Genomic DNA, 19,339 nt, shown 5'->3' with positions numbered 1-19,339 from the left:
TTGAATAGATGTTGGTTACGCATATCATCATGACGTATTACAATAATTTCACTAGGCAATGGGAAATATTTGACCATTAAAACATTTTTTCAAATGATTTAATTCGGCGTGTAGTGTGGAATAATGCTCAAACTACTTGGCCTTGAACAGTGAGTAATAGAATTAAATGTCAAAATTCAATTATAGCCAATATTTCCTATAAAAACACTCTAAAGACACATTAAAACATGTAGAAATATATCATTGGGGAACATTAAATTACCCTTTTTCTGTTCAAATAAAACTAAAAGAAGACGTTTAACCTACGAGGTAGTGTGCAAATACAAGATCTGGATTAAGGTTCCAACATCAACCTCTTCACACAGGACAATGTGGAAAGCAAAAAAAGTAGGCTAACGTCAACATATTCAGCAGAGTTTTAAACGCAATTCTTTTAGAGTTGTCGAAAGTTTCAGAGGATGTGATAGGCTACCTGAATGTAAAGGACATGACTCTAAAATGTTGCCGTGTCCCAACTGAATTATTTGGGGTAGAAAAGTGAGTTTTGTGCCGTCAAGGTTTCGTGATTCTTGATGGCTGGCTCCTTGACTACATAATAGCAATTCAAATGGCCATTTATTTCGCTTTTTAAATTTTTATAGCAAATCTGAGTTCGTATTTTTACATCAACATAGATATAGATGTAAATTTGCCAAGCCATTTTTTAATATATATTTTGTATCATTTGCTATCATAAAGTCGTTTTCATCAGTCATTAGAAGTCTAGATACGTAATTAAAATAAATAGTCCATGTTTGAGGAAAATGTGTCATACATAGCAATTTCGAAATATTAAAATTAAATTAGGCCTATTTTACTAACCTACAGTTCCAAACTATCACGCTATTTTCTCCAAACTATCGCACTGATCATCCTATTTCCGTAGGCTAATATTTATCATTGGCATATCTACCTTTTATTAAAACAATGCATGTATTCTTATTTTATACTGGTTTCATTTAACCCATTTCTCTGCAACAGAAGCTGACTTTACGCCTGGTTCTGTCTCTGTTCACGGAGGTTAACCCGTACACTTTAGATCAGCGCATTGCAAAGACCTCATTTGGAAACGTTTAAACTGCAAACGGCTATGTTTGCTTTTATATGACTTCGGCTGGGGAAAAAAGGAACAAACATAACTTCCAAAGACTTTTTGTTTACATAGCAGGTGGACCTGACGTCACATGGAGTCGCATTACTCCAAAAAATAACAACACACAACTCCGCGTAAGTGCCTCCCCTGGGGCTGCATTCTAATAAGCTAGTCCCAAATACTTCGTGGAATACATCTTGATGTATTGAATCGCAATGCAAAAACAAGCTACTTCTTCGCATTGCGCGTCATGCGAGAGCATTCAAACAGGACTCAGTGTACTGCTTTTTCTGTTGCATTGGTAATAACAGCAGCATTGACTGAAGACAGCAGGAGAGCAGGACAACGCGTGAATCTCTGAGCGCAGCGCCAGCGGAGGAATATCCCAGCTTTTATTTACTCTGAGGCTTGTTGTTCATTTTTATGCTTTATGGTGAACTTGTACAGTACAGTCACGTGTGAAGATTTCGGGAAGCTGAAAGTAAGACTTCTTCTCACCTGGTGACTCCTATTTCCAAAGAGGAAATAAACCCGCGTATTCGGTAAGTTTGCACTTGAGTGTTTATTTCTTTCCACCCTCTTGAGTTTTCACTTTTCTGGTTAGTGATGATGTCCACTCTGTAGCCAAACTCGCCTGACGGCTACCTATAGCTTGCGGATGACCAATCAGTTAGAAAACATTCATTTATTTCATACGTTGCCTATTGTAATTGTTTTTTTGGGGGGTTTCGACATAGTTCAAACAATGGTTCCATTTCGTTGTCATGGACCCTGCAGCCAAACTGTCCGGCTGTATCCTGCACTATGAGCAACCGAGAAAGGATAGTAGCGTTTTCTTTTAGATGTCAAATGAGTCCTCGAAGCCGATCTGCAGCAGTCTATATTGTTTCCTTTTTTCTAAGATAAGCTTGGATTGTTCCTGCATGATGTGTAATAATTTTTACTAGCCTGACATTTTAGCGTTTAACTGTTTTACAAAGTTAGAGAAGTAATGTTGAGAAATTCCAAGATAGCAACCTATTAGGAAATAAACAGCAGATATCAGAGGGCTGGATTGTTTGACAAATCCACACATTTGCTGATGTAGGTTTGAAAATCACAATCATTCACAGCAGAAAATCAACCTAATTAATCTTTGCATAAAAGAAAGCTACAACTTTTGCTGTTTTATCCATATAATGTTACTTTGTAGCAATAATGATTAACTTGCTAAATTAAGTAAGTACAATATGTCTCATAACAGAATTGTCGTAAAAGTTATGGATTCATGAAGAATCAGGTTGAAATATTGCTAAAAAGGAAATTACATTGATGGCGATAAAGATATACTAAAGGATTACCATTCTAAACAATTACCAACTGATACTCTCATGAACTAGTACATACAATTCTTTATTTTACTTCCTAATTGTTGATTTAATGCTAGCATTAAATTGACTTAAACAACAAACATTATTCACACATTTAGAATAACAGAAAAAAACAACTATTATTAGGATATTGCTGTTTTATCAAAACCAGTGTGATGATTATAGATGATTGTTATCACTGGGTAACACCTTACCGTGTTATGTATTCTCCATTCTTATATTCCATGTTTTTCCCAGCTCTGATAATAGTACAAACAGACACCGTACCACATTATTTTTATACACAACCTTTCATTTAAACTGATACACTAATAGTTTAGTTCTTACACCTCTGTTATGGGCCCCTCTTATGAAACACTCTGTCCAGCTACCCTGTGCACCACCACAACCCTAAAATCAATAGGTCTACCCCGTTCTTTCTCCTGTCTTTAAGTTAACGTTATTAACAAGGTAGTGTGAGCGAGCGGACCTCTGGACCTGGACTGTGATCAGTTTTCACCTCTGGCTGCGCCAGTCCGACCCACAGGTGTTCCACAGCCAGGCGTGCAGGTGTGCCATCGTACCGGTTCACTCAGCACACACTCTTCAAAGAGCTCCTAATGCAACCACGGCCCTTTCCTAAATCAGTCCAGGGACCATTGATTTATTAGTCTTCTTTTGGGAAACCCCCCTTCTCTGTAATTTAGGTTTGTGTTTTGTAAAGAAAGCACTCTAATGAAGGTTGTGTGTAAGGGGAATTCTCATTTAAAATGTATCTGAAGAATTGAAAAATAACGACCTGTCCTTGCCCACGTTGTGTCTGTAATTCATTAAAAATTAATTCATGCTGAGTTGCTGTTTAGCCATGCTTTTGCAAAGAACAGATATTTGCAAAGTTCACTTTTTGGCTGTGAGTGTATCTGTTTCAAGGTTTTAACGGTTTGAGGCCCTAATGGCTCCACAGCACTGGTGAGAGAGCTGCACTTATTATTGAGGCACTCTGCATCCATTTTTTTGATTGCTGCATTTATCATCGGGTGGTGGTGTGCTACATTATGGTAATATGAAAATGAATGTCCTCTCAAGGATTAATGTGTGTATACCTTGTCATATGTTTCAATCATTTATCAAAATTAAGGGTTAGCTTTCAAGTTACAGTTAGTAGGTTAATTTCTTGATTTTCTACATTTGCTTTGAAACTGCTGGCATCACTGCTACTATAGCTGCTTCTGATCCTTCGATTGTTACTTTCATTACATATAGAAACAATGAAGTATTCAACTACTTTATTAGTTTTTAGATTTCTACCGCACACTCAATCAAGACGATCATTTAAATGTATTTATCTGTGGTTTAAAATAGTTCCCTTATTGTTTTCTCCTTATGGTCCAACAACTTTGGAACAAATGCCACCCATTTTGAGATGAACTCTGTGTGGGGTTGCTTTTGTGCCCTGACCCCACCCATCCCCCAACTGCGCTTTCTTAATGAAATGGACGGCCTACCCAACCTTGGAGGTGTTGCTATGTTTTGGAAAATAGGGAAAAAAGAAATGAGTGTTTGAGCAGTTAGCCTCAGTTGTCTAAATACCCCTCTCACTCCGGCTTCTCTCTTCTCCTACATGGGCGAGTCAACCCTGCCACTAAGCCTAATGGCAATTAAACTGGAAAGCTTTCTGGTTTTATCCCTGTTAACTTCATAGAAATGTTTCCATGACAACCTCCATGCAAGTTAAAGAACCAGAGGTGATCAAGTCTTTTTTCTCTCTCTCTCTCTCTGTCTCTTTCTCTCTCTCTCTCTCTCTCTCTCTCTCTCTCTCTCTCTCTCTCTCTGTCTCTCTCTCTGCCTCCCTCTCTTCTCTCTCCCTTTATCTCTCTCTCCCTCCCTCCTATAAGAATGGAATTTGTGTTGACAGTTTTGGCCTTTAATGGCACTTTTGTGCCGCGTGAAAGTATTTGTTTACCAGGATCATATGCTGCTAGCTGTCAGCCTAGAAGAGATTGACTCCTAAAGATAAAAGAGTGTATTACATGCTTAAGAGGCCCCCTTCACACTGTAATTATCCACATCATAGTAATAGTGTTTGGTGTGCCTCAGTTCCTAACACTCTGAGAGCTCAGACCTTTTTAGTTACGCTCTGGGTCACTTCTTAAGCCGGACTCGCTGCCGTTGTGAATGAGAACCACCATGACTTCTGGCCGAGGGAGAGATGGGATTGGGTGGGGTCAGGGGATAGGGATTAGAACAGAGATTGGAGTCTGAACACAAGGTTGGGTGAGGTTATCTGTGTTTGAATCAACATAAGCATGAATGAACTTTCCAGGCAAGTTTGGTGTTTCAGCACGTGATTTGTTCGTTAAATTCCTGTTACTGTGTTGTTTTTTGAAATGCTAATGACTTTACTGTCATCGTATGACGTGACCTATACAAAACCAACAGATGACAGTAGGATACATTGTACTATATGCCAACATCACACACAACACACAAAACCCAAGAACCAGCAAGACCTGCTATTTTAAGACCTCACACTTTGCTCTCTGTCCCGACCCTGGTCTTGATCGAACCATGACCCTTTGAAATGCCACCAGTCCAAACTCCACCTACATCTGTTTCAAACCAGCCCTATGTGTTACTCTGTAGCATTCCCTGTTGAACCATGTAATTTCCAGGCAACAATAGGAAAGATCAATTTGTACATCCTTTCTGATGCACATATTCCCAGTCCTCCTTAGTGTCTGCTTGTTTGCTCGATGGCCAGAGTAGCTGGAGAAAATGACAGCTTTTATTCCAGGCACGGTCAAGTGGAGAGCGCATGGCCCGTGTTCTGGTGGGAGAGAACGCCTTGGTTTCTGGGTCTTGCCCTGATTCAAAGATGGCGGGTCAGTCGTGGTAAACGGCAAGGTCACAGTCAGTCAGACCACATGCAGCCTGTGGGCCGCTGACAGGCTGGAAACAGGCCCCCGCGTCAGCCCGCCGGAGGAACAGCGAGGTGCGGATCCGACGGGTCAACCGCTATTTTGTTTACCGTTAGATTACGATTTCAGTCAGTCATTTGTGGGTCCTTGTGTGACAGGTTCAAAATAGATGCTCGACACAAACATTTTATTAGTTATGCATAGAAATAGCTTTATTTTAAATGTATATGACTTCCTCTGGAACATCTGGTGTTGTGTAAAGTTGTGTTTTTTAGGAATCCTTTACCTATGGGGAAAACCGGGTGTATTGATTGGTTGCAGGCCTGCTTGTTGGACAGGAGGAGCACAAACAAACAGTGACCTTCCCCTCTCTGGTTCCTGTGTACGTCTCTGAGGACAGTTCTGGAAAGGGGCGGGGGGGGGGGGGGGGGAGCGGAGGAAGAGGAATGGAGGGAGAAAAAAACAACAGAAAAACCTGTTTATTTCAAGCATGTTGTAAAAAACAGAGGGGGTTGTGACGCTAACGTTTTTTGACAGGCACATTAGGCTGCAGAAAGAGCAGCGTGCTTGGGGCTGGGGGCATATGGTACTGCCTTCTGCCGGCGTGGCTTTAGAACACGTTATACCACTGTGCCAGGGTCACGACTGTCTCAGGTTTGTTCCTTCTGTCTCACTCGCCTAAATACAAACATCACAGAAAAACAAAAGGGAGGTCACACACTGAAATGTTTTTTTATCTTTCGTGCAAAAGGACAACAGAAAGATTTCCTGTCAAACATTCCCCAGAGATCAGACATATTTTTTTTTTACATCTTTTTAAAAGCGGGTTTCTATTTTTCCAAATAGCCTTGTCTGTGTTTATTTCGCTCATCAACAGTCCTTTGAAATCCCAAACGATTACTCTTGACAGTTGGGCTTTAAACACTAACCAAATTACCTTAGATTAGGTGCAACATCCCTTTACCAAAAGTACTTCCTCTGCTCCTAACCCTATAGCCATGCTGCTAATCTTACTGTCCACTGTGGGGCTACGCCACCACAGCTGGGTGTGGAGTTCTCTGCTGTGATTTCAGAGGACGGAGGTGGGGATAGTGGTGATGGCACTAAGTCAGGAGACAGGCCATTGGTGGAGGGTAATTATAGTTTACAGTACAAATGGTTTTTCCAGGTTCATTCGAGCACTGTGTACACTTTTACACAGTCATTACAATGATTTTTTTGAAGAAGAAGAAGTGGCCACAACATATGGCTACAGCAATACAATGGTTTATTTTTATGATATTTGATGAGTGGTTTTTAATTTAGATTGTCACTTCTGGCAACCAGCAGGGCAGATGGTGTAGACTTGAGTGCCCATCAGAGCCTAAATACCTTCAGGCAGCTGTTGCTAATAAACTTTTTTTTCATGTTTTTTTTTTCTTCTTTTATTTCCGTCTTCTTTGCATTTTTTCTTGTGACATGGATTAGGTCAAAAAGAGTCAAACCTGTTACAACACCTGTTTCTGCATATGTAAATCTGTTGTTTTGTCATTTCATTAAACAAGAAAAAAAAGGCAGAGGTCCCTTGTGGTTGCAAATGTGACTGGCAGTGAGCCCACTTGGCACGACGTACAGAGAGAAGAGGGGGGCGAGACCAGGAGAGGGGCGAGGAGGAGGGGATGAAAGGGTGGGTGGGGAGTTTAGAAGAAAACTTGGGTTTCTTCTGGAAAGACAACCGAACTAAAGGATGCTCCCCTCTGTCGTCTTCCTCTGGAAGTCTGCCTGCGTTCTGAATAAGACAGAACAGACTCACTCAGGACACAGAGCAGATCACAGAGCAGATCACAGACCGAATGTCAAGGGAAAGGAGGTTCTCTTTCTCTTTCCCTTTCTCGTTCTCCGGATATGTGTAAGATTGTGGTGTTTAAGCAGGATATGCCCAGCAGCCAATGACTGGCACACGCGTGGCTGCCACGCGCCCCCCCCCCCCCCCCCCCCCCCCCTCCTCCTCATCTGGCCAGCTCCTGCGGCTCCTGCTTCCCACCACATGTGCCAGGCCTGCTCCCTCTGGCTGCAGGGCTAATTGTTCCCTGGTAAACTGCATGCTTGTTGGGCTCTTCCATCCTGCCCTTGTCGCTGTCCCTGCCCCCCTCCCCTCCACCACCCCCACCCCCCACCCCCGCCCCCCCCTCCCCACACACAGACACACTGAGATCATGATCTCGCCATGCAGTTTATTCTGCTCATAAGTCTGGAGATTTTGGTTGTAATCCGGTCTGTGTGCTGAATGCAACAAACACACCATGAAATGACAGGTTCTTGCTGGGGCGTAATGCAGAGTGCCTGTGTGAGATTAGTGTGTCTGTTTGCTGAACGGAGAGAAGAGGAGGAAGACGCGCTGGGACTCAGCATGGCTCTTTCATGTTTTCTGATTCGTTGTGAGAAGGGCCCTCAGGAGTTCGGTTGACCTATAGGATGTCCAGCCTCATTCCTTCGTTGCATTTATCCCCACCCTCAGTTCCACCTAGCCAGGGTTTTCGAAGGCAAGATATGTGAGGCCATTGACAAGCAAATATTCCTTCCGTTTGTTAGTTTTTTCTTTTAACATTGTCTCTGTTTGCAATTTTATTGTTTTCTATTGTACTACATATTTGTACAAATTCATGTCATCAACAGTTCATGGTTATCTAGTCAAATGTACCGTATCACAATATTACTAATACAGTCTGTGATGAGTAAAGATCCTCTTTATAGAGGATAGACAGACATACCTGAGAGAGAAAGACAGACAAACAGACAGACAGACAGACAGTCAGACAGGCGGGCTGACAGACAGACGGGCAGGCAGTCAGACAGACAGACAGTCAGGCAGACAGACGGGCAGGCAAGCAGACGGGCAGGCAGGCGGTTAGACAGACAGACAGACAGACAGACAGACAGACAGACAGGCAGGCAGGCAGGCAGGCAGGCAGGCAGGCAGGCAGGCAGGCAGGCAGGCAGGCCTGGTGATACCTGGGTTGTGTTGGTCTCCATGGTGAGTTAATCTCCTCCGGCCACTGTGGTCGATCTGCCATCCCTTGGCCTACTCAGATGTGTCTCCTCTTGCTGCTTACAGGCAGCCTTAAACCGCCACACAAACACCCCCTCTGATTCTCAGAGTTCATTAGAGATGGGCCTTTGATGGGCAGGCTTTTTATGTGACTACGGTTTCAAATACCTTGATGTAGAGGCTTAAGAAGCCATTGTGCGGTAAGCCCTGCTTTTGATGCGACTTATTTAGATCTGCATAGAAAATCAAGGAGAGTAAATAACGAGCCAGCAGATGGAAGCAAGGAGATAAGGCAACGGCCAACAATCGCATTTGTATTTTGTTATGATGTTGACAGCAGCTAAAATTCACTAATCTAGAAACCCTGATCTGCATTTCAAAGAAATCTCATTTAGCAGCGGGGAGGATAAAGTTCTTCTCATTGTGTCTTTTTTATTGCATTCTTCGCTAATTTATCTGCTGCAGATTTAACGTTGGGGCTCTGTTGGTGGAGAAGCGGGCATCGTGCGTGTAGCTGAGGGGGTCTTAAATACTGTGAAAGCGTTAACGTCTAGACTGTGAACTGAGGGTAATTACACGTCCAACCATGAATAGAATGAGTTTGAAGACTCATCTTTGTTCGCAGGGCCTGAATTGCTCCACTAGCACTGATAAGAGGCATTTGGTGTCTGTAGAAAATATTGCCGGCGACTCTCCATACCGCCCCTCTAACACGGGGATGGTATTTACTATAAAGATAAAATTATTGTGTACAGTAATCTGACTTGTTAGCATAATGTCCTCTTTCATCAGAGGACCCTCCTTTGCTGTGATGTGGAGGTATTTCTACTGCGGGTTTTAAATAGTTTATCTTGACTTAGTAGCGCGGTTTATGTAAATATCAGCCTATAGCATTATTGGGACTCATGAATACTTGAATACGGTCTGTATTTATAAGTTGATAGAATTTAGAGATCATTTTGTGTTCAGCATAAAGATATGTGTGGTATTTGTAAATCCCTAGAATTGGAGGTCATACAGACTAATAGCGTTTCTAATGCTTTTCCTCTGAATAAAATATTACATCTTTACAGCCCAGATGTGTTAAGGTATTAAAGTAAACTCTGCAGTTCATTTTGAATGAATGGAACATTAACTGAAAATTATGTTTTTTACTTTATAAAGCGTCTTGATCCAACAAAGCACTTCATATGAGCATTTATGCAAACAGTTGTAAGTGGTTTATTAAACTACTACAGCCCTGTTTACAAACTATTCAGATTCATACTAAACAGTACTGAAATACTGACATAAAGCAGACATGTCTAGCTATTTTTCTGGCCTAGATGATGAGATGCTGGTAAAATGTCGTCAAGCGCATTTTCGAGTGAGACATTAGACCTTACAGTACGTTGTTATTTTTTTATTCTCCACTGAGTAAATGTTACGCAGAAATCTGTGCAACACTTGCCCAAAATCAGAACAGTAACAATAATAGCAGTTGGCAGGTTTTGTTTTCAGCAATGCCGTTCGGGCTGAGGGCCTTGTTTGCAGTTCAGAGAGCACATTCCACAGGATTCAGCAGTTGCTGGTTGCCTGTAGGGGTCAAAGGAATTCTGGGAGAGAAAAAAAGAAGCCCTACTTACGGAACAGCTCGGTCGTTAGCGGACCGCCCCGCCTGTCTTCGGTATCAGAGGCTTGTCTGCACAGCTCTCCACGAGGAGAATTTCAATGTTGCGAGGGGTCAAGTGTTTAAAAAATGATGTATGCGCATTAAAACGTCTGCAGGGATCCCACGATGTAGACATACTCTCCTGTTGTAGGATAGTGAATCTAACCGAACACGCGGTGTAAGTGACACATCAAACAAACAGTCCTACATTGCACAAATAACAATGTGGATGGTTTCATGCTGACAGTTGAAGAGAAGGGCATGAGGATTCTAATTGTGTCAGGTGAACAGAATGATTTACTCTGCAATGATAGCTTCAGCCTTGCAGGCACTGCACCCTTCAGCTTGGAAAATGCCCTCCACATATTTCTCCATAGCGATAGCATGTTCTGTACTGTACCTAAACCTACATGTTTAAGCCTTCACAAGGCTAAGCCCCATGACACACACACACACACATTCTCTCATTTACACGCTAGCCTGTAAATTCCAGGTGTACTTTGTTGTTCAGAAGTTTAACACATACAGAAATATGTTCTCTACATGTATGCACAGGCCACATCAGGGGAGACCGATGAGCATGAATGGGAAACGTATCCAAGTCGATAACGTTTTACCCATGTCTGTGTGTAGGAAATGCTTTGACTTACGACGTCTCCCATGTTTTCTCTTGCCAGATCCTCGACACCTCTGGACTTCCTCCACTCCTGAGACGGACAACAAACACAGTTTCCCCCCTCAGGGTACGTACCTAAACACAGCAGCACAGTTTCCCCCCTCAGGGTACGTACCTAAACACAGCAGCACAGTTTCCCTCTCAGGGTACGTACCTAAACACAGCAGTACAGTTTCCCTCTCAGGGTACGTACCTAAACACAGGAGCACAGTTTTGCCCCTCAAGGTACGTACCTAAACACAGCAGCACAGTTTTGCCCCTCAAGGTACGTACCTAAACACAGCAGCACAGTTTTGCCCCTCAGGGTACATATCTAAACACAGCAGCTCAGGGTCCTCTGTCACAGTTCCCCCATCCTCCTGACACTTGAGTCGGAATTGGACATTCATCACACAGATTACGCACTCAGAACATCTACATCATCCGTACCTCATCTACAACTCATTCGCCCGTCTGAAGGTTTAAATGGTACGTGTTTTCTCATACGGTAGTTCTGTCACGCTACCTTTGGATGTTACCTGGATGAGATAGCCTCAGACAGTTGAAGTAGAGGTTACGCTCCCGTAGAAAGTAACAAATCTTCATCAGCTCGCCGTGATAGAATTCTCATCATCGGAGCAACCTTCTCGGCCTGCTCTGTTTAGTCTTCACACCCCGCAGGTTTTCAATCTACTGTGGCTCACAAGTTATGATATGCCTTAGAGCTTGTGTGGGCCCTAGTGGATATCTCGCTGCCTTTTTGAATGTTAGGGACATTTTGATTTCACATTACTGTGCTGTGTTATTGAGTATTGTAAGGGAGCACTTTATGAGAAATGACAAACGTAACTCAAGTAATGTGGGAATGTATGCTTTTAGAAAATTGTTGAGTGTGTTGTAGAATGATGTATTTTTAAGTTTCTCTGTTATTTTCTGCCTTTTGTTTATTGTCCAATACATCTCTGAATCTCATTTCAGGATGAAATATGCCCAGGCTGTGTCCGTAGACCAAGTCAGAACTTGTACTCTCTGAAGTCAAAACTGGTGAGTGAGACTGTACAGCCATATTGCTTACTGTACTGTTGTCTGCATGCCTGTTGTTATGTGTTGGCTGTCATGCTTGTGTGGTTCATCAGTCACTGCCTTTCCGGGAACCTTCAGGTTAAAACAGATATTTGTGCTTGTAAAAAACAAAACTAAGCAGTACCACACAGTTCGGAAGAATCTTAGCTACGACAAAGGAGACAATTCAAGATTACCAGCTGAATTAAATTATAATGCAATAATGCCGGTAAAAAGCAGGTTAAAAAGTGAACACACGAAAGGCAGGTTTGTGTGACAGTTTTCAAATCAAAAACGCCGGTCGAGGCATTAGCTCAGAACGAGTCTAAACAAGTCTAAATGGCTGTTCAACCTCCTCCCAAACACTTCTTCGGTCATTAGTTAGCGTTATCCTTTTCCGTCTCCAATTACGTTTATCCATGGTGAGACATATCCAGCCCTTCACTACAGATGTTTGGCGTCTGACAATGTGTGTCAGATGCCTCCTGAGTCTATGACCGTGTGCTGTGGAGCCACATTAGCAAGGATTGACTCATAATCATCTTCACCTGCTGGCCTTGGATTCTTTAGGCTTGTTCCGTCGTGGCTTGGTGACAAACTGCTGCTGTTTCCTCAAGCACTATGAATCTGCTAGTTTATCCTTTGGTGGAATGGGAATATATTTAGTGAAAATAAAAATTTTAAAATGTACTTCAATACTGGTTGGTTGAGAGGCAGAGGTTGAACATTTTGTTTCAGTCTTTTGCATTTAATTGTTGTTCTTCACCTTAACTATTTGTCTCCTTTGTGCCACCTAAAATTAGTTATAATTCAGAAGTTTGTTTTGGTCTATTTTCCCAAGGTTGTTTCCTAGAATCCAGGCCATGAGTTTATTTGGATAATCTGACCCAGTCTCAGCATGAACATCTATTTTACTCAATATTCCACTGCTGAGTTTTGGCTTTGAGGTCCAGATATAATTCAAGTGCATGAGGCTGGAGCCGGACGGCTGGTTTGGGTGGCTCAGCTGTGGGGCCTGGCTCCGTTTCCCTGGAGCCACATCTTCACAGGGCTGAGCAGAGCTGAGAATCCCTTTCCCCACCTAAAAGAGATTTGAATATTAGTTTTAAATTTGTTGAGTATCCCGTTAAATCTTTAAAGATGAACTCTCAAAGCATATCTGCTCTCCAACAGAAGGCAGTCTAATCATTGCAAAAAAAAAAAAGTATAATTGCCCTAACTCCAAGGGCCTCAAATGTACACATGTATAAAAGTCTACAGCAATTAAGCATATCTTTGGCTAGTTTAAAGTGGAGCTTCCCTGGACTGATGGCTTTTGCTCACATTTCCAATCCAAAATTGATTTCTTGTTATAGATCAGAGCTCTCAGTCATTTCATTTTCAACACTCAAACGGGTTTTTCTGAGCTGGCTAACTCTTCTCCCAGGAGTGGGCGAGTAGGGGGAACCTCCACGGGTCTTTACCCAGGACACCCTCACCAGCGGAGGGGGAGGACGGGAATCAAAGGGCCTCTGACTGCTCCCCATTGGCCTGCTCCATTGTGTAACCGATCTGGGATTGTAGGGGAAAGTGGACAGAGGGATGGAGATCAGCCAGAGCCCATACATTTTTCTAATCTTTATCCACCATTAACCCTAGCGCCCCTGTGTGTGACTGGGATCAGGGCAATGGTCAATCCCCTATTCTCCACCACCCAGAATATTTTAAATTTAAGCCCCTCTCTTAACAAAAAAAAAGTCCTTCTCATCAAAGGTTCACTTTCTTACTCACTCGGTCCCAAGGATCTGCCTTTGCTCGCCCTCCTCCCCTCGCTCCCCCTCTTTATGGTCCGCTGTTTTGTCTTCCCACTTGGAAAGTTGGAAGTTCTGGAACTTTCCCAAGTTTCCATATTTCAGTTTAATGAGGTTTGGTTTGGGGTCTCATACTGTCGTGCTGTGAGCAAATTGGAGCAAGAGTGGAAGGACCTAGTTCCTCTCTTCACTGATCTCTGGGCGGATTAGGAGCTGGGTTCGCGTTTAAATAGATTCTGGAAATGTACTTACTTCCACAGAGAGAATATAATTCGCACCTGATACATATATTCCCAACCTTGAGCTTGTCCTTCACACAGGCAAACACGCCATGTGTAACCTATCCCCGCTCAGTCACAGAAGTCTAACAGCTCTGAGATGTTTTAATACCTCAAACTTTAACTGGATTCAATCCAGACCCTTTCTGGGAGCTTATAGTTTTTCTTTTTTTACATCTACATTATTTTCTTTCCAGATTCACTTTGTTTATAGAAGTAGCCATAGTGGTCTTCTGAGACCCTGCTTTGTATAAAGGAATAATGAAGCGACAGGAAAAACGAGAAGGTAAGGTAGAAAGAAGATCTGAGTGTTTGTCTGGACTGGACAGTTGCTATGAGAGAACTGTCACAATGGGAGGCATGGTCAAGCCAACCCAAAGCTTCCATCAGTCGTGATGGGGAAGGCTCAATGAGCTTATTGATCCAGAAAGCTAGCTATGCTAATCAACAGTATGAATGGACACGCTCTGCAGAACGGACACCACCCCCCCTTCTACATGTCAGTCAGGCACTCAGTTAGTGGTAATCTCTCTGAGAGTCTGAAAATACCACACCATCATACTGTTTGTTAGCTACGGAAAGTGGATGGGTGGCAGCCTGTAGTTTGTCTTTTAATCAGAACACATTACAGTAATCTACTGCTTGCAAGGATCACAAGCTAGCCACAAACAGCGCTCAGTGCCATGTAATTTTGTGACGTGATTTTGAACACAGGCAGCAACAGACAAGGAGCAGGCAAGGGCTTGTGGTTTTAATATCTGCAGCCCTCGGGCAAAGCATCTACTCATTAGACACACATTGGCCTCGACTCCTAACTGCTCGTGACATGACTGATTGCAAATAGTTTACGCACAATCTTTTTAAATTTTCATAAAAGGGTGGATCTAGAGTTTCACGTGTTATTCTTTCCCTCCGAGTTAATTGGAGAAATCTTGGGTGCGGAAGCAGGCCACTGGCACGGTTCCAAGTGCCTGAGATTATTGTGAAAGAGAACCCTTCTGAAGGCACGACATCAGAGATGCCTGACATGGGTTTGAACTCGTTGTTTCAGGTGGGGAGAGTTATGAGTCGCTTCAGTTGCAGGTGATCGTGTCCAATGAATTGGTCTCACAGAGTAGTAACACGTTCTTTTGGAAAGTTGAAAAATGTTGATCGTCTCCGCGGTTTGAACTTGTGTGTGGCTGCATCTCCACGGTGATACACAGGTTTTGGAAAGTGCACACAAAGTCAGTTCCGCCTGTTTATTTAACGAACCAAAAATGTATAACAAGACGAGCATGAACGAAGATTAGGATTGTGGAGTGCGATGTATTTATCATGACGATAAAGTAGCAATAGTGTAGGAAACTGTGTGCTTTCCCTGCCTGATTCTACAGTTGTCAAACAATGTGAATTTTCTCTGCTCTTTGGATGAACTGTGTCTGACGTGTGTTGTGTGTCGGTGTTTGTCATTGAGTGTGTGCGTATTTGAGTGTGTGGTGGTGTGTTAAAGTTGGATTTGCAAGTGAACACATTGTGTGAATGATGTCATGGAATACATTCGTCATTAGCAGTTATTGGTTTCTTAGAAACATTGATTTTTATTTTAAGCTTTTGAAGCAATAGAGTAGCTGGGATTTTAGCCTCCTGTGGAGTTGTAAGTCTCTAAGATTATTAGAATAATTGGCAACAAAGAAGGTTCATATAAATGTAAATTAGATTAAATTAGTTCAGTTCCCCATTTTGTATATTATGAGAACTTTTTTTCACACTAATCCAAATAGAGCAATTATATACGAACACTCCACTGCATCCTCACATCTTTAATTTGGATGTCATACGTCAACAATCCAAAGGGTAACACATTGAAATAGTTTATAGGATATTAAGACGTTGATAAATCATGTTATCACCATGCCACTGTGTCTTGGCCCTGACATTTTTCAGATTCCACCTTGAGATAATACTTTCACCCAAGCTCTTCTCCTTTCCCCACAAGTGAAAGCTTCAAATCAGACCCAGTCACAGCCACTGAAAAACCTTTTACTACGCAGGCAACAAGCCAAGTCCTTTGTTCATTATGCTCATTTGATCGTGGCTTGAAAAGGAATACACAGAGGGGAAATACTACAAGAGTTTGGAATTTGACTTCCAGACCACAAACCACAAGCCTAGACAGTGACAAGAGCTACCTAGTTTGACGGAAATAGTCCGAGAGCATCCAACACACGTAAACTCTCTCTCACACACACCCACACACACACACACACTCACACACGATCACTCACACACTCACACACATCCACACACACAAACACAAGTGTAACATACTCGATTTGGGTCAGAGGGCTGACAGACAGTGGAATGTGGATGTGTGTATGTTGACAAACTCCACTGCCCACTGAATGGGGTTTCTGATTACACCTCATCATGCGTGCTGCGGTGCTCTCCATCCCCCCCGTCCCCGTCCCCCCCCCCTTGTCCCCCGTCCCCCAGCCCCGGCCCCCTCTCTGGAGGTGCCTGCTGGGCAATCATGTGGTCACACTACCTGACTCTCTGCTGCTCACAGTGCAGTTGACAAAAACAGCCTGAGGCTTGTCATGTGGAAAAGATTCAGTCTGCATATTGTTCTGCTGCTATACCTTTCTCTCTCTTTCCCTTTCTCTCTCTGTCTCTCTCCCTCTCTCTCTTTCCCTTTCTCTCTCTGTCTCTCTCCCTCTCTCTCTTTCTAAGTGAGACCAGGGTATGTGTTGGTCCCACTCACCTGTGAAGGGAAATGGAAGTGTGAGTTTGCGAGTGTGTGTTTGCGTGTGTGTCTGTGTGTGTGTGTGTGTGCGCGGTTTTGCTTTGCAACTTTCCTCGCTCTCCTAGTCTCTCAGCTACTCTCTCCGTCAGTTTAGTTCCACTTTTCATGTCATGTAACATAAAGCTAGCGGTCAGTGAGAGCTTTCACCTGTCTGTCTGTCAGTCAGTCTGAGAACATGCTGGGCTGCAGAGCTGCACACCTGTGTTTATTGTACAAGACCTGCCCTGCTCTGCCAAGGGAGACGACTACCTCTTCCTCTACCGCTCTTTCTCTTTCAACCTCTCTCTCCCTTTCCCTCCCTCTCTTTCTCTCCTTCCCTCTCTTTCTCTCCCTCTCTCTCTTTGTTGGCCTCTCTTTCTCTCACTCCCTCTCTCTCCCTCTTTCTCTTGTGTAGTTTTTCTTTCTTTCTTTTACTGTATCTTCCCTTTCTTACACCCACCTGCCCACTCATGTTACCACCCACATCACTCTCTCTCTCTCTCTCTCTCTCTCTCTCTCTCTCTCTCTCTCTCTCTCTCTCTCTCTGTCTCTCTCTCTCTCTCTCTCCCTCTCTATTTCTATTTTTCTCTCTTTCTCTCTCTATCTTTCTCAGTCCATCCTTCAGTTTTTGGAGCTTCCTCAGTCACTCTGCTGCTCAACGATCAGCCCTCTTGTCTGAGGCGCTGGGCTCTCAGTTGCACCTGGTGGAGCACACACACACACACCCACACACACACACACACACACACTGACTCTGGCTTTAACGCAGACTGACGCCACTGCCAGAGGACTGATTGAAACTCGTGTCTCAAAGTTGCTAATGCTCACTGAACCATTTTATTGAAGATAAAGTAAATAAAAAAAGGTTGCCGTATGAGAATTCTCTGGAATAGATTGGAATGATCTGGCAGGTAAAACACACACACACACACACTCTTATTGGTTTGTAGAGATGTGGAGAAGGACAGGAGAGTGGGTGATCTGAAGGTGTGGGAGAGAGAGAGGAGGGTAGCGATATTTTCTATGGCTCAGGAATTTCACAAGCCCAATGTTTTTAAAGAGGCTGTGCAGAAAGCACATTTTGATTTAAAGGTTTTCTATGGAATACCACCCATATATACTGTATATAGACAGATATACATTCCTCGTGTCATTCTCTCTGTTCAGGGTTCGTGTACAGCATAGGTGTTTCTATCCAGGACTCTCTTGTGAATCTCTCGGAAACAATGACAATACTATGACAGAATATCGAAATGGTTCGTAATGGTTAGTATGGAAACGATTCCTCAAAGTGTGTATGTATTTGCATGTTGTTGATCCGTGGTCGGAAACCATCCCAGACCAAATGACTAATGCAGATACTCTCAATCGTCTCTTAAAAATCTTATTGAGCGTAAATACGGTCATTTTCCATTACAGAACGCTCAACTAGTGACCCCAGTCAAACTGCCTGGGGGCAAACGCAGCCAAAAAAAAAATCCCCATCATTTGTTCGACTCTTTTCTTTCTGTCTTGACTTAGAAGCTCCAGGCGTCGCTTTACTCCTTTCACTTTCTAATAGTTCTACACTTTATGTGGAGTAACAGTCACTGTATTAGGGGGAATCTGGGAAGCAAGTTCTTGTCACTACAAGTTGAAGCAGTCCTTTACAGAACGGTCATTGTGTTGGGTCCTCACAGATGGCGACAGACGCATGGCTCCGAACAGCGTTATAAAGAGCCCAGGCTTTCATGTTTTCGGGGAGAATTATGTAAAACTCCTTTGTGTTCCCCCTGATTCCTTTTTGCAGGGCTGAAGTGGTATAGGTGACATGGTAATACATTAGCTTTATGCTCAATAATAAATATTCTTCCAGGTCCTACTCACTCCATTGCTCATGACTGCGCTCAGACGGCCAGCACATTGTCGTAGACGCGAGGTCATTCGGAATTCAGTCCCTCTCTGCCTTTTGTCAAACATTTTCTGCGCCACGATAGTTTTCTCATTTATTTCGTGAATAGTCAGTGGGGAAAGGGGGCGGGGGGGGGCGGGAGAATACGAGTTTTACATTATGTAAATGATGGAATGGGTCTCATAATCTCACGTGTATTCATCATTGCAGACATTGGACCTGTGTGATACTGGCCTCCATTTTACTTTTGTTCCCTCTGTTCTGCTCAATGGCTGGAGGAGGCTTTAATCCAGCCCGACTCCGCAATGACTGTGTTTACTACCTATCATTCAATAAGGAGCTGAAGAATGGCTCTGTTCCTTTTGTCAGTAAATGCTACATGAATGCTCTGGAGCCAACCTGAGAAGAAAGCTATTGTTAGCGGCATTGAGGATAAGGTTGAAAGGGAAAAAGGTTCATTTGACACGTGTGTGTGCGTGCGTGTGAATGTGTGTGTGTGTGCTCTTGCGTGTGAGCGTGTGCATCTGGGTGTATGCGTAACATATTTGGTAACCCTTGAACTCATTCTGTGCCCTTGAATCCCGTGGCCTCCCCTGTGGTGGCTGGGCCTGGTAAGTGTGTCTGCAGAGCTGGAGCAGAGGAACGTATGGTCCCAGCATTAGAGAAAGATAATCCTGTGTATATGGCTGTCTGCACAACAACAAACTGACACTGCAACGCAGGGTAATTATTGTCTGTAAGTAGGGATTAGGAAGAGAATGTTGACAGCAAATTGGCTCTCCGCATGTGTGTTTAATACACCTTTGCGTGGATCAGACAGA

At 43.2% G+C, this 19,339-nt stretch overlaps 1 long non-coding RNA gene across 1 annotated transcript; it reads left to right on the top strand.

Annotated features, from left to right (window-relative positions):
* Positions 1 to 1,262: 1,262 nt before the first annotated feature.
* Positions 1,263 to 16,302, top strand: LOC124469291. The gene is made up of 3 exons (XR_006956285.1): positions 1,263 to 1,674; positions 10,756 to 10,821; positions 11,712 to 16,302. It is a non-coding gene; the product is annotated as an uncharacterized LOC124469291 (long non-coding RNA).
* Positions 16,303 to 19,339: the final 3,037 nt, after the last annotated feature.

This window comes from Hypomesus transpacificus, chromosome 7, assembly GCF_021917145.1.
Source record: "Hypomesus transpacificus isolate Combined female chromosome 7, fHypTra1, whole genome shotgun sequence".
NCBI lineage: Eukaryota > Metazoa > Chordata > Actinopteri > Osmeriformes > Osmeridae > Hypomesus > Hypomesus transpacificus.
This window is presented reverse-complemented; position numbering and strand designations above follow the sequence as displayed.